The sequence below is a fragment of the Artemia sp. Qi Xiang Cuo genome, chromosome 3 (genome assembly GCF_049724085.1).
Source record: "Artemia sp. Qi Xiang Cuo chromosome 3, ASM4972408v1, whole genome shotgun sequence".
In the NCBI taxonomy this organism is placed as follows: Eukaryota; Metazoa; Arthropoda; class Branchiopoda; order Anostraca; family Artemiidae; genus Artemia; species Artemia sp. Qi Xiang Cuo.
Window position 1 is genome coordinate 67,284,336 of NC_142796.1, and position 16,391 is coordinate 67,300,726.

The 16,391-nt window shown below is 34.5% G+C and overlaps 1 pseudogene across 1 annotated transcript; it reads right to left on the reverse strand.

Moving 5' to 3' along the window:
* Positions 1–488: 488 nt before the first annotated feature.
* Positions 489–14,153, reverse strand: LOC148954441 (integrator complex subunit 13 pseudogene; annotated as a pseudogene). The gene is made up of 2 exons (XR_016141529.1): positions 13,823–14,153; positions 489–2,339 (listed from the first exon to the last, which is right to left on the reverse strand). The product of XR_016141529.1 is annotated as an integrator complex subunit 13 pseudogene (transcript).
* Positions 14,154–16,391: the final 2,238 nt, after the last annotated feature.

Sequence of the window (16,391 nt, forward strand, 5' to 3'; positions counted from 1 at the left end):
GTGGCGTATAATACACAAGTACCAAAACTCCGTCCCCCTATGGACAAAAACAGAAATACAATTCTCAGATTTGAAAAGCCTTCTTTTCCACGGTGGGGAGGTATTTTCCGTGGACGGTACTTTACGGGGGGGGGATATTTTCTGCGGGGGGATATTTTCCGCAGGGGTGGTATTTTCCGTTGGGGTAAACTTTGGCCACCCAATATACATATAAGCATGAAAATATATATACTTTTAGAATTCTTTTAGAAAATTAGAATATTTATACAAAGATAGGTACTCAGAGGTGTCTTTGGGTCACCTCCCCCCTCCCAGTGACATGGTTTTAATATTGTTTTTATTTATTTCCCGAATATTTGACTTTATTGAAGGGTGTCACTAAACTTATCCTCCTCTCCTCTATTTTTGCATATGTAACAAGCCCTGGATTATAATATCTGAATCAGCAAATGGAGCTAAATAAGGTAACAAAAAGTTCTTACTCTAGATATATTTCTAAAAGCAATTAAATGTGTGATTGTTTTTATTGAAAATACATCTGCAAAAAGCACAAATTAAAAGACATATAGCAGAATTAAAGCTGAGATACTAAATTTCTTTCAGATTCCAAGTTTTGATAAAGCTTAGCAATCCCTTCTCCAGCTTTAATCCTCCCAACAAGCTCAACTCTTCTATTGGACTGCTCTTCAATTACATTCTTTAACCAATAATCATAGAGAGATTTTGGCTTATCACCCTGCATCACTGTAAAGGCCTTCTTTGCCGCTGGTGGAAAAGCCGGCGAATCAGTATTGGCTCTAATGACTTCCTTTTCGTCAATTTTTTCACTAGCAAGACTCCGGCACTCAAGCAAACAATCTAAAACACGATGATGTTGTTTACTACGACAGTGAGCTCTTAAATATTGTTCTAACTCTGTAAGTAAGTTCTTATAATGCTCTTCCCTTTTTTTAGACCTTGCAGACGTAATGTTACTAACTGGTAGAGGGTCCCCACGGTTCTCCATACCAATAAAGTTATATATTACCTGTTTACATTGGTTCACTTCCTCTTCACTGAGGTTTTCTTTAACAATGACATTGGGGAAAATACCCATAATGTTTTGGCAAGCAGCCAAGTAACTCTTTGATGACGTTATAGGCCAAAAAGTAGTATACCTCTCAATTTTATTATAAGCTTTAATAATAGGTTCCTTCTCCATGCTAGAAAACGGTGCTAGCCGGCAAGATTTCATTATATCAGCAAATACACCAATTCTCTAATCGCTTACTTTACCGCCAGCTCCTTCACTTATTGAGGGCGGATCTTCTAAGACACTACGTGTTGTGACTAATGTATGAATGAATATCTCTCCCCCATGGGATGACAGCATGTGCGATAACATTTTTGATCCACCGGGTTTAGGCATTTCTAACATAACAGAACGTCCACCAAGCAAGAAATTTGTTAAACAAGAAGAGGGCCGGCTATTAACATCAACAGCAGCAATTCTATAAGCGCTTGAGCAATGCCACAAGTCATTAATACTCACCCTGGGTGTGTTCCACTTCAAAGTGGCAGTGCGGTATTCACATCCTTCTTTTACTGCATAAACTAAACCCCCAACATCACCACGAATGAGTTCTTCCGTTGCAGCTGACGGGTGAAAAATTTCAACATCATAGTTAGCACTTGAACTTGCGTTCTGTTCCTCTTTCATAGGAATTCCTGTCACAGTTGTCGAAGTTAAATTATAATGTTTCAAAACAAGGGCTGTCATAAAATTTGACAGATTCCCAGCCCTCACAGAATAAACATCAGTATATGTTCGTAAAGAATGGTCAACACAAAGCATTTCTGATATTTTCGAAACTTGAAAGTGATCAGGATAAACATTTAAGAAGACTATACTTAAGCTTGTTATTGGAAGTCCTTTTCCTAAAGTAATGATATCTCGGTTGTTCTGATTCAGCAGCATTCGACACATTACGTCCAAATTTCGCACATGTTTATCATCATTGAAACTCCCAATACAAATCAACCGACAATCGTTCTTTATTTTACCCATTTTTTCATTTTCTGTTGGCTCACTTAATGAATCTAAAGCAGCCGGAATACATCTTCCAATCATGGAATCAGAACTAGCAGTACGAACACTGCTAAGCAAATTCATAAAATGGTTTACATTTTGGGATGCTGTGTCCCACAGCCCAATTTCCAACGCATCATCATCACAAATTATATAGCGAATAAAACAATGATTTGGGTAAATGTCCCAAACTATTCTTGAATATTCAAGGCATGCTTCTAACATAGATGTCCATACTGGTTTTGCAACGTTTTCTGTTGGAATTCCTGTCCTAAAAATGAATAAGCCTAATTTTAGAACAAACTCGAATAATAAATTCAAATTCCGTAATAGATGAATGTTGTTACCTTTTATTTTCAATTATTCTTGTACTTTTGAGTATACAGGAACACTGATTATGCTAAATGAAAACAAACAAGTTTTTTTCAACTCAAAGTAAGGAGTAACATAAAAATTTAAAACGAACAGAAATTATTCCGTATATGACGTGGGCTACAACCCTCTCAGCCCTTCGCTTGTTATGCTAAAAATGTTTAGTGCTTTAACAAAATCTTATATATTATATATATCAGTAATTGTAAATTGATTGGTAGCAATCCACTCACATAGTTTGTCTCCTTAAGAATTAAAATGTTGGATTGTTATTTAGATTATGGCCAAAAATTTGAATATTTAGTCAAAATTTTCAATGAACAGCAGTTTGTGAATAATTGCTTAATAACATTTTTACTACAGAATTTCAGGTGGACGGGGTAAACTGTTCATATGGATGAAAATTCTGCGTGACTTTTTATCTTCTATGGGACTAAGCGATCGCGACATCTACAATAGGTTTAACTGATGTTTAAATACAATGTATACATCAATTTAAATACATTGAAACGTTGTATAGAAATAGGAAAAGATAGATATTACCATATAAAATCGCTGAAAAACAAACTCCTGGTAGTACTTGCCATCACAAAAACTTCCTAGCGAGGCTCATGATGCGCTGCCTTTTCCATCCCTGTCCCAGTACCCAGGTAAATGTAATACTTTATGGTACATAGATAAAGACTTTCGCAGTTGAAGTGGCACTATTACCACCCCTCCCCTTGCACCAATAATAAAAGAGTAGACCAAAAATACTTTCGTGAATCAAGAGGGATTAGAAATCAATTTCTACCATATCCCCTTCCCCAAAAATCGTTTGTATTTATCTGAGGTACAATGAGACTTAGGATATTTAGGCATTAAAATACATTCTTTGAGGCATCTGCCTTAAGTGGCAGCCATGCGGCATCAGAAGAAGAGGATGCCCCCACAAAATCCCCCTAACCACACATGGACTATAGCCCCTCCTTCAAACTAGTTTACGTGCACTGAAACATGACTGTATACAATTTTATGTAATAAAAATACAATCAGTTTAGTTAAATGAAGCTTTAAAATAATTATCAGAAACATTTTTCTGCGATAAGAAGCAAGGTATCACCCCGGCCCACTATTGTTCAGGATTAGTCTAAAAGAAAGGAGATGAGAAACTAACTACTATTTAGTTTCCCTTACCTTTTCTATATTTACCTGAAGGCTCATCGAGAGTTAGAAAAGGAGGGCGTTGAAACGCACTCTTTTAGGCATCTTCCCCCCATCAACGCAATGGCCCACCGCCCCTCCTTCATATTAATTGATATGCCATTATACATCACTGTCACGAAAAACAACTGAATAAACTCAATTAAATCCAGCATTAAGATAAATATCCATATTAACATTTTATCGACTATGTGACCTTATAGGAACGGGTACGCCAATGTGCAGTATTGCTTCCTCTACAACTCGGGAGCTCAATCTAAAATTTGTTGATACTTTTAAATCGATTGTCTATCTACAATTTCCAATCGATGGTCCTTTTCAGGGCAAAATTCTAGATTGGTGCTATAAAATGGTAGACTAAGCTTCCTGGAGGCAAAATCTTTTTAGTAAATTAAAAAGGACACTAGAATTTTTAATTTGCATCCAAATGAGCCCTCCCCCGACTTCCTAAGACCGTCGGTTCAAATTAATGTGATCGGCCCTCTGTTTTATTTACAAACTCTTTGAATGAACGTAAACTCATTAATTGTTAGTTAGGAGCGACTCGGGCCAATAGTAGCCAAAACTCTAAAAGGAACTTTGTAATAATTAATACATCAAAAGAATTTTTTATGCTGATTCAAAATAAATAAAATTAATTAAGTTTAACGCTACCCATCAAATGGAGTGAATCTGAGAAAATTTACATTCTTTTCAAAGTAGAGGCTTTGAATAGATTGGGGTGGAGGAGGAGCGTGCGTAGCTGTGTTGGCCTCAGGCGGCTTGGTGCTGCGATGAGTTGTTAGTAGTAGTAGTAGTTGGTAGTTTATATATATACATATATATATATATATATATATATATATATATATATATATATATATATATATATATATATATATATATATATATATATATATATATATATATATATATATATATATATATATATATATATATATATATATATATATATATATATATATATATATATATATATATATATATATATATATCGGTGCGTACAAACAGCTCCTCTCATTTGATCTGCCATCAGCGGTCCAATTACCCTGGAACACGTATTTTGGCAGAAACTTTCTCAAAATACCTTTGAAACCTACTTGAGACTTCGAAACCTATTTTTAATTCCTAAAAACATCTAATAATAACATTACACTACTAACTACTGATTTTCATGTATGTATTGGAATAAATTAATTTAAAATTAGTTTCTTCAAAATAAGTGTTCCAACGTTGAAGCCAAGTTTCGCGTCCAAGAGAAATCTGACTTGTCTACCCGTGAAAAGATCTGATGCCGCTTATGTTTCTACGTTCTTTGGAGCACTCGCACCCCGGTCCGGGTTTTCATAATGGGTGAGATAAGAAATGATCATACTGGATAATTATATAAACTGTGGTTCCATTGAACACTTTCTAAAAGAGGCCAAACTCAGCAAAAACACCCTGTTTTACTCTTGTTTGACAATTATGAAAGCCACATTTCAGTAGAAGTAATTTCCTTGTTCAAAGATAACGACATTTCACCCAACTTTTCCTCCCCATTGTTCCTATCATATCTACCCCCTTTACGTTTTAGTGCAAGCACCATTGAATCATGCCATCAGGGAGTCATTTGACAGTTGGACGCAGTTAATTCCTGGTGAGAGAATTTCAATACATGAAATAGCAAAGTTGTGCAAGCATCCCTTTCTGGAGAAGCTGAATCCTCGAAAAATGACAGCTGGTTTCGAGAAGGCACGAATATTGCCTTTAAATCCGGATGTTCTCACAGAAGCTGATTTTCAGCCAGCTGAAGTGACATACTGCCCAGACCAGGCTGAACAGAGTGCCCCGGGTCTTTCCAATACAGATGATCTTCACCCTGGTTCAGCTTGATTTGCATATTCAATTTAAGTTTCGCTCGTTTTAAGATGAAGTCATTGAAAAAAAAAATCGCCAAAAAAAAGTGAATAATTAAACTTTTTTTTACGTGTAAAAAGAAAGAAGTATTTTCTTTTCCAGTTCTTACAGCATAGAAAATAAAAATACAATTAAAGTGAAATAAATTCTTGAACTGATGGATCTTTCAACAATTAATATCATTATATATCAAATATTCAATTTGATGTTGTTTATACTTTCCAAGACTGTTAGACACATATAGTTTTCAGTAAAGCGGCAATGATGCAGTAGGTTTTAAACTTTTACAGTGAGAGAAGGAGGTAATACCCAAACTTGTTTGTAGTGATTTTTGTTCGTTTCAAGCTTGATTTACATATTCAATTTCAGCTTCGCTCGTTTTAATATTTATTTATTAACTTATATTAACATCTATTGTATAGTTTTTTGATCTGATTTTTTATTTTATTTCTGTTCTCTTTAAGTTTCATTTATACTTTAATAGCAATTTTTTTTTTTAGTTTCAAGCTCCATTTTAATATTAAATCTAATAATTAATCGCTTTAATATCTATTTATTCATTGATAGTATTACTTCCTGTACGTTTTTGCTATGATTGTTTATTTAATTTCTGTTCGTTTTGGGTTTCATTTATTCTTTAATAGTAATTTCTGGTCGTTTTGAGTTTGAATTTTAAAATGTAATTGTATCTCCTGAGCTTAAGTTTAAAATGGCCTTTAATTTTATTTTAAAAACTTATTTTTAGTAAAGTTTTTTTAAATTAATTTTTTTTCGTTTTTTATTGAAAAAAAATTTAAATTTTTTAAAAATTTCTTATTTCAAAATAAAACTTAAAAAAAAAAATCCATAAAAGTATCAAAACTGGTATCAAAATAACAATATCAAAGTGAAAAAATGGGTTTGTTTCAGCCTTTGAGTTTTTATTATCTGATGTTTGAACTTTTTTTAACAAAATTGCTATCTCAAAATTTTTATCGGATGGGTTTGGGGGAAAAGGGCGTAGGGGGATTAATTAAGCTTCGGACTCTTTTGAATCTTTAAAAGTGAACTAGAACTTTCTATTTTTCAATCAAATGAGCCCTCTCTGAAGTTTATACGAGTATCCCTTATATAAAAACCATATATATTTCCGCAGTATAACTTATAACGCCTGTCTCTGGGCCATGGGGGGTTGTGTCGACCCCGGAGTTTTAATATCTGATGTTTGAACTATTTTTAACAAAATGGTCACGTGAAATTTTTATCGGATGGGTTTATCCATCCGTCTGAAACGAAATAAGGTTTGGCGTGAATGTTTTTCATTGACTACTTTTTCAATATTTTCTGAACAGATTGCCATAGGTCAATGCTCTACATTTGTATTGATTCATTGATTTTAAATAACTTATATTGTTTAAATGATTAATTAGCTATGAAACGAATTATATTACATATATTATGTTTGCGCAACATTTGTCGACCCCGGAGTTTTTGTTATCTGACCCTTGATTTTTTTTTTAACAAAATGGCTACCCCAAAATTTTTATCTGATGTATTTGGGAGTGAAAGGGTATGAGGGAGGGGCTAGTGGCCCTTCGAAACTGAACTAGAAATTCCAATTTCCAATCAAATGAGCCCTCTCTGAAGTTTATACGAGAATTCCTTCCAAAACAGCTATATATGCCCCCAGGGTATAACTTATGATTAATTAGTATATATAATTATTATAACTAATGATTAATTAGTTATAAAACGAATAATATTACACATATTATGTTTGCACAATATCTGTTGACCCCGGAGTTTTCGTTATCTGACCTTTGAACTTTTTTTTTTAACAAAATGGCTACCTCAAAGTTTTTATCTGATGTATTTTGTGAAAAAGGGGTGTGGGGGGAGGGTTAGTTGCCCTTTGATCACTTTTGACTCTTAGAAGCTGGACTAGAACTTCCAATTTCCAATCAAATGAGCCCTCTCTGAAGTTTATACGAGAATCCCTTCCTGCCCCCGGGCCCTGGGGGGTTTGGTCGACACCAGAGTTTTGTTATTTAACATTTCAACTATTTTTAACAAAATGGTATTTTTAACCCTTGCATATAAAGCACCTCTGGGAGGAAAATAATAAAAAATATTGAAGCTATATAAGATTTATTCATTCATTTATGTTTGCACTGGTTATCTTTATGTTTGTCAGATAGTTAATTTTAATTTATGTTCGTTCGGGGTTTCGTTTATTCTTTAACAGTAATTTCTGGTCTTTTTGACTCATAACTATGACGGAAATGGATATCTGTCGATCTTGAGTTCAATATGGCTTTTTACTTTTCTTAGAAAATTTTTTTTTATGTAAGGTTTTATTTAATTATGAATAATAAAACATTGACGCCTTGTAGCCTTTGCTTGAGATAGCATATTTACATGCCTCTGATAAATCAAGCGTGATTTTTTCACGAAACAATGGATGGATCGAAAAAATAGCTTCAAAAGACAGTAGTTAGGCTATTTCATTTGTTGATGCGGAAACAACAGGATCGTTTTGATTAGACCATTTTTCGGATTTTTTGTGCCACAATAATTTAGCATTTATTGCAAAGTATGTATTTTAACCTTATTTCAAGTATGGCTGTAATTTTAAGTATTTTAGCATTTTCAGTTTGAGAGAATTTCTGGGAGTAATTGGATAGAAATTTTTTTATCTAGTTCTTATTAGTGTATTTTGATGTGTCTTAACGTCCCTTCGAAATTTCTTGAAACTTTTAATTTTCTTCCCCTTACAAAACTTTACCTTATTAAAGTCTTTGAGGTGGAGGCAGACTAGTTGACATAAAGAAGAAAACTTTAGCGTAGACAGTAGGAGAGGGGGAGGGTGAGGTTGGAGACTCATCCAAAACGGGGCGGAACTTCATTTACCTTCTCCGTTCCCGAATTAGGAGATTAGACTGACTCATTGGGCTGTAGAATGTTGTACCGTTTGAGTTGTGGAAGACGTTAAAATACTCAAAAATACTTTATATTTTTATTTATTGCAGGATTGATTTCACAGATTGTGCAATGGTGAGCCCCCTGGCCCATGATTTGGGTGAGCCCCAACTCATAATATGCAATTTTGATTAATTGTTCCGTGTTATGTGCATATATTATTCTATATATGTTATTTTGAGTTATACTTTTATTGCATTGCGTTCATTTTTAAGGCTTGAGATATAAACTGAAACCTTAGCATAGACAGTGGGGGGGGGGGGGGAAGTCTCCCACCTCACATGCATAGTTGAGCAGCCACAGAGAAAGTAATACAAATGAAAATAATCTGTCTTTTGAAAACGTCTTTTTTCAAAAGACACGAACAAAATCGTCTAAAGGAACCTGAAGTGCTATCTCTGACATTTCCATTGATTCTTTATTCCCGTTACTTTCAGATGTAAAATTTAGAATATTATCGAATGGTTTTATTCGTCCCCTCCCTGAATAACTCACATATGGAAAACCCACCCCCGGGGACATTCCTCCCCCCCAACAACATTTTATTTTCCTGCTGATTATTCACCCGCGGTAAATTCCACCCAGCAGAAATTTCCCAGCCGTGGAATATGCTCCCCCAAACAGATTCCCCTCAGATAATTTCGGATATTCATAAAAATGGAAGCTGAAATTTCTACTCAACTTTTTAGGCCAGAAGCAATGCTATAGCATTACCTAAGTAAAGAGCCATAAGGGTTCAATGAATTAATATTTATTTATTTTTCCAGGGGCACTTTATGTGGACGAGGTGGTCGCATAAACTTTGGAACCGGGTTCATTGAATTACAAAATAAAAGTTATAGTGCCCTTACACCAGGGGAGAATCCAGGATTTTTTAGGGGGGGGGGGCGCAAAAAATGGTAATCCGATAAATGTTCGTTAGGAGCAAGTTTAATTAACGCAACCTTGTGTTAATTAAGTAAATTACATTACTTTAGACTACGTTAGGGGGTGCGCGCCCCCTCGCCCCTCCCCTGGATCCGCCACTGTCTTACACTCTCTGTTTCTTTCCTTGTTAGGGAGAAAAGCAGATGCCTAATATGTGTGTGTTAATACCAAAACATTTCAACTCTCATGGGGCCTTCAGGTATAAACAAAATTAGTTCAACGTACGGGGGGGGAGGGGGGATTGCAATTTAATCCCTCTTGATTCTCGTGAGTATTTCTGGTCTAGGCTGTTTTTATGAAAGAAAAATTGGGAGATTTTTACCATGGGCGATTGTCCCGGGGAAATTTTCCGACGGTTGGGGGAGACTTCTGGGGGAGAGGGACTTTAAAGACCTGTGTTACTGCTAAATAAACTAAAAATTTTCACTATTTTCGCTTCATTTTCTTAAATTCTGATTCTTTCATTTAATTCTCTCATTGATATTCAGGCATATACAGAATTAGTTCAAAGGATGGGGCGGGAGTGGCTGTAAAGATCGATACTTAATCAATTAAAAATTAAAGAGTGTGGGATTTTACCAGGGAGGGGGATTTTCTTGGAAATCTTTCCGACCAATTGGGAAACTTCTGAGGAAGGGGACACCGGTTCCCTATCCAACTTGAAGATTCCATAAATTGTCATAAAGTCGTCAAATAAAAGACGACGAATTAAATTCTCAATGCATATTTTTCCTTAGAATATGGCCTTCTTAAAATCCCCTTTGAAGACTTTATCTTCTTGATAAATGTCCCAGGGTATCCTCACTCCCCAGCTTTAAAATCATAAATTATTTAAATATAAACAAGAGCTTCTAAACCATATTATATCGAGGAGACGTTGATATAGGGATTCATCGTAATTATAGTATTATAAGTGACAAAAATGACATATTTTGCCCTTTTAATCATGACGGCTAACTTTTGTCAGCACCCCAATTTTGAACCTCTGGGTCTTTTAGCCTAGTTCTTAAATCTCCAAGAAAAAAAATCCTTACTTTCTTTGGAGCTATGGTCAGGTAGGAGAAACTGCTTTCATCTTAGAGTTTTCTGAACTAAATTGGACACGAAGATTTTATATTAAGCTCTAGCAACTCGTCAAACGCGGGCCTGACTAACCTGTGTTACGGATAACACAAGCTTTGCCGGAATCGTACCATCTGTATTAACCTATGTTTTGTCAATGAAAATGACCCCAAGTCCCCTTTTATGAAGCCCCCTTTTTTGCAGTCCTTACATTCATTTATAATAGTGGAGCTGAAATGACTCCATTTGTTTAGCCGGGTCTGTCCCTAGATATCAACACCGTAATGAAGGATTGGCAATTATATTGGATCGAAACATCATTGTATTTTTTTTTTTATCATTTTCAGTATTTTTTCATTTTTAATTTTTCGGTCAAATAGTATAACATTAAAACCCGAATGCACATATTGGGCATTCCAGACAGCACACGTAAAAAGAAGAAATCTAATAACGGGTCTTAATTCAAAATGTACAGTGGGTAACTAGGCTTAATAATAAAAAAAAATGACTGGTCTTAATTAGAAATTGAAAGTTACTACTACCAGTGCCGTATCAAGGATTTTGGTTCATTGGAGAGGGGTATTTTTTTGTTAGGGGGGAGGGGTAGAATGGAAAATTAAAGAAAACATCAAAAGTGAATTTTTATGCATTTTTATGAGTATGGCAAACATTTCGCTTGGGGGAATTTAAACCTTTCAATCCTTCCCATGAAGACAGCCTGACTATTACTACTACTAAGAACTTATCACAACACCAAGTCAAGTCACCTGACATTACCCCAGCTACGCACACTCATCAAGACATAAATTGTAATTATTTAAGTGCATAGAACAATTTTGGACTAAAATCAAGCCGATGAACTAAAAATTTTTCAAAGAATGCCATTTAAAAAATCTCCTAATGAGATGTATTACAAGCAAAATTTATAATAAATTTATCAATTTCAAGCTAAAATTTGTTAATGATACATAATCCTATGTAAACTCAATTAAGTTGTAGTTCTAATGGAGCAGTATATACAGTTTATACATGGTTTTGTTTCTAAATGATTTTTTTGGTAATCAACAGTTTTTTTCTCAATGTCTATGAACATACAGTCAGTAACACTATCAAACGGACAGCAGACTTTTCAATAATGGAAATTTTTTTCTATAGTTAGATGACATCTTATTACTTTAAAGCATACAACACACCATATTGCTATAATATAATTGCATAGAAGAATTTTGGAGTAAAATAAAGCCTATGGCCCAAAGATTTTTCAAAGAATTCCATTAAAAAAATCTACTAATAAGATGTATTACAAGCAAAATTTTAAAATAAATTTATAAATTTCAAGCCAAAATTTGTTAATAATACATAATCCCATGTAAAATCAATTAAGTTGTTGTTCTAATAGAACAGTATATATAACCCTTGCCCCTGAAGACTGTAGGGGGAGTGCCCTGCTCAAACATATTATTTCCAGAACTTTCAACTACGTTGAACAAAATAGCTATATCAAAATTTTTATTGGATGTGTTTGGGGAAATGGTGGGCATGGAAGGGGTGTCAGTTGCCTTAGAATCACTTTCGACTATTAAAAAAGGAAACTAGCCATTTAAATTTCCAATCGAATGAGCCCTTTCTGAAGGTTCTACAACAACGTTGTCTATACAAAACCTTATATGCCCCCAAACTTACAACCCTTGCCCTGAGGGCTGTGGGAAAGTTGTCATCCTCAAAGACCTAATTTCCAGAACACAAAACAACGTTTAAGACAATGGCTGTCTCAAAAATTTTGATTGGATGTGTTACGATAAATGATGGTCCTGGGGGGGGGGGGCTATTTGCCCTCCAATCACTTTTGACTATTAAAAAGGGCACTAGCCCTTTGAATTTCCAATTGAATGAGCCTTTTTGGAAGTTTCTACGACAACGCCTTCTATAAAAAACCTTACGCGTCCCCAGGGCATAACTTAAAACCCTGGCCCTGAGGGTTGTGGGGGAGTGTCCTGCTCAAAAACATATTTTCTATCTGGAAATCAACTACGCTGAACAAAATGGCTATTTCAAAATTTTGATGGGATGTGTTTGGGGGAAGGTTGGGCGGGGGGGGGGGGGGGGGGCTAGTTGCCCTCCAATCCCATTCAACTATTGAAAATGGCACTAGCCCTTTGAATTTCCAATCGAATGAGCCTTTTTTAAAGTTTCTATGACGACACCTTCTATACAAACCTTATATTTCCCCAGGGCATAACTTGAAACCCTTGCCCTGAGGGTTGTGGGGGAGTGTCCTCCTCAAAAACATATTTTCTATCTGGAAATCAACTATGCTGAACAAAATGGCTATCTCAAAATTTTGATTGGATGTGTTTGGGGGAATGATGGGAATGGGGGGGGGGCTAGTTGCCCTCCAATCACTTTCGACTATTAAAAAGAGCACTAGAACTCTCGATTTCCAATCGAAGGAGCCCCCTTTGAAGTTTATACGATGACCTCTTCCATATGAAGTGCCTCTGGGGAAAAAAAAAAACAATAATAAAACATTGGAGCCGTAGGGCCTTTACTATACGCAACACTACAGCATTGCCTCTGAAATCTAAAACTTGCGGCAAACAAGCGTTACATAAAGGGCATCTAATGAGAACTTTTTGAATGGATTAGCTTAAAACTTTAGACAAGAGGTTCAATGTACAGACTTGTTTCAAGGTCCACACGACTTCTTGGATTTAAAGCTGTCTTTGTGGAGTGATCAAGTAGAAAAATTGTTTTAGCTTTAGACATCTTTAAAATTCAATTTCTGGAATAAAAAATATAAATACATATAATATATATATATATATATATATATATATATATATATATATATATATATATATATATATATATATATATATATATATATATATATATATATATATATATATATATATATATATATATATATATATATATATATATATATATATATATATATATATATATATATATATATATATATATATATATATATATATATATTAGAGAGAGAGAGAAGAGTCTATGAGGAGTATATTTTGTAGGTTAACTGCCATCAAATGTGGTGCCTCTTAGTCTTTTTTCTAGATCCTTTCCAAGTATTATAATCATGTTTTGTCCAAAATATTGGATAAAATCATGAAGTTGCTAAGTAGCCTTTGCCCCAATCATAGTCCCTCTTAACTACCTCCTCTAAAATAAATATACCTCTGCAAATGCAAACAGTAGATGCAGATGTATGAGATTAATCTTTCTCAGTTTAATAGTATCAGATATCAGGCAGTCAATAGTATCAGGCATAAAAATACGTATTGATAAAATTAGCCCTATTACCTTAAATTACCTTAAATCACAGCTTGGAGTGAAATAAGGACTTTCGATCCTGTTGAATCACTTCTTATGATGACTGTTGTAGTTGGTTAAGTTCTGGTGGAAGATTCTGGTGCTTCCCAGTCAAACTTCCATGGTGTATCTTTCCACTCAGCATCCAGATGGCGTTTGAAAGAATCTGTTGATTCAGCAGCAACAGTGTCCTCCTTGAGGTTATTCCAGAGGTTCTCAATCCGATTCGAGAAGAAATTGCATCTTGCTCCAGTTGTAGCGTGATGTTTGCGGATTCGTCTAGGGTGTCCTCGTGTTTTGTGGGAGGTGTCGATCTCCAGAATCTCATTTTCTCGATTGGTTGAGAGGAGTTTGTGCGCCTGGATCATGTCTCCAGGTTTCCGTCTGTATACTACGGTATACTTTCCGTCTGTATATCAGGCATAAAAATACGTATTGATAAAATTAGCCCTATCTTAATTATTAAAGTAGAGAAGAGGAAGAGTTAGCATTTGGAGCTGGTTAATACAGGATAAATGCTTTACATACAGAATAATTCCATCTACCTAACCAGCAAGAAACCCAGGATACTAAAACCCTATCTGAACAGTTAAATTTCAGTTCTTAATTTGTCTGGACTGTGAGAGTTATTGTGAAATTCAAGGTATGAATCCATATAAGAGGAACATGTACTGTTGTCCTATAGCTATCCAGGCTTATCATTCAGCATCAGTTCATTTATAGCAAGTTCTATTTAAAACCCCTCTCTACCTTCACAACACTAATCTACTTTTTGCCATTTTTCTAGGGGGTTTCTTTGGACTAATTTTGGTTGAGGATCCCCACCATTCCTTCCTGAAGCGCGGGTATGCTTAACTAGGTCAAAAATACATATTACAATCATGATAACTTCCTATGTTTTGACTAGAACCACATCACAGACAATTATGCAGATTCAAAGGAGCAACTATGTTTATGACTATTGTAAACATATTATTAACATCTTAAAGAATACAAAAATATGTTAGTTCCTGGAATGCATATACCTGCAATGATAGATATTCTATAGACCACTCTTGAGAAGTAGAAATACCATCGTTGTGGTCCATATACCATGGTACATAGAAGAAGACTATTGTTTCTTATGTTTTGAATTATTGTCAACCTTTTTTTGCTAGCTTTATGAATATAAAGAGTGATTAAATTTGTTAAAAAATAATTTTTAAACAAAGGTATTGAAAACATTTATATACATATTTTTTTCTATTTTACAAGTCCAGTATTTTACAACAAGTGATCTATGCAGAGAGATGAATAGCCCTTAAAATCCAATATAAACTAAATGACACTACTTTAGTCAATCCTGATGAGTCTTTTCCTTAATTCTATGATATGACTGGGGATAAATATGTTGAAAGATTATCTATGTCTATAGACTATCTATCTATGTCCAGCCTCTTTTTTTAATTATAATCATTGCAGCCCCTTTTTGCTTACACAGTTTCAATAATACTGTGGGACTTTACATCCTTTTGGTAGAAGCAATAAATTCTATCTACAGGAAATCTGAATCATCTTTGGTTTTCTGTTGTAATTCAAAGTTGATAATTGAAGCCTGTTACTATGCAAATAATTCTGGAAGACCATAAAATCTTGAATTGCTACATGACATCATTTAAGGCAAATTACATGTTTCATTAGGGCTTTAAATATAAATGCCATGAAGTGTAGAGCTAATAAAGAATCTTTAGAGCCTTAAAAGCAGCAAAAAGGAAAGTAAGAGCTTGAAAAAAATTTCCTAGGTCCTACTTAAGGCAAAAGATCCATTCAGGAAGCTTTATTCACCAAGTTCAAATTAGAGAGTAAAAATCTGTTGTCATATAAAATTTAGATGGTGAAATGATATTCTAAGTTATGTTCAAATATTAATTTTTAACCCTAACAAATAAAAACAAATAAAAAACAACACATCTGGAGCAGAGGAAGGCTTATTCATATTTTCTGTGTTATTATACAACAATATACTAAATTAAAATTCTTCCAAGCTGTACTGTGTAACCCTGTTTTTTGGTAACTTTATTGTTTTTCTTTGTTCTTGTATAGTTTTATATCTGCCTTTCATTATTCAGATTTACATATCTACTTTTTAGGTCTTGTTTATGAAGACATAAATACAGTTACGGTGGATTGTTTATCTTTTTGGTCTTCTGGTGAGGGTTTTGGTTTGCAGTCATGCAAAAGTCCACATAACTACTAACCTTTAAAATTAGATATTTCATTAAATCTACAACAAATAAATGAAAATAAATAATCTATAAAATAACTAATAAAAACTGAGTTTAAAACATTAGTAGCTAATAAAATTATAAATAATTATACAAAATCCAGTCATCATCACTCATTAATGATCCAACTCTCCCTCACTGCCCTCACAGGCCCCCCCGCCCACACGTACACCCCCAGTCCACCTTATCTCCCCCTACCCACCTGTCTTCTCTTATCTTAGCCTATCTTTAACCCATATTAACTTTGAAAAAACAAAACAAATTATGTTTGTGAGTTGGGGGGGGGGGGAGGTTTT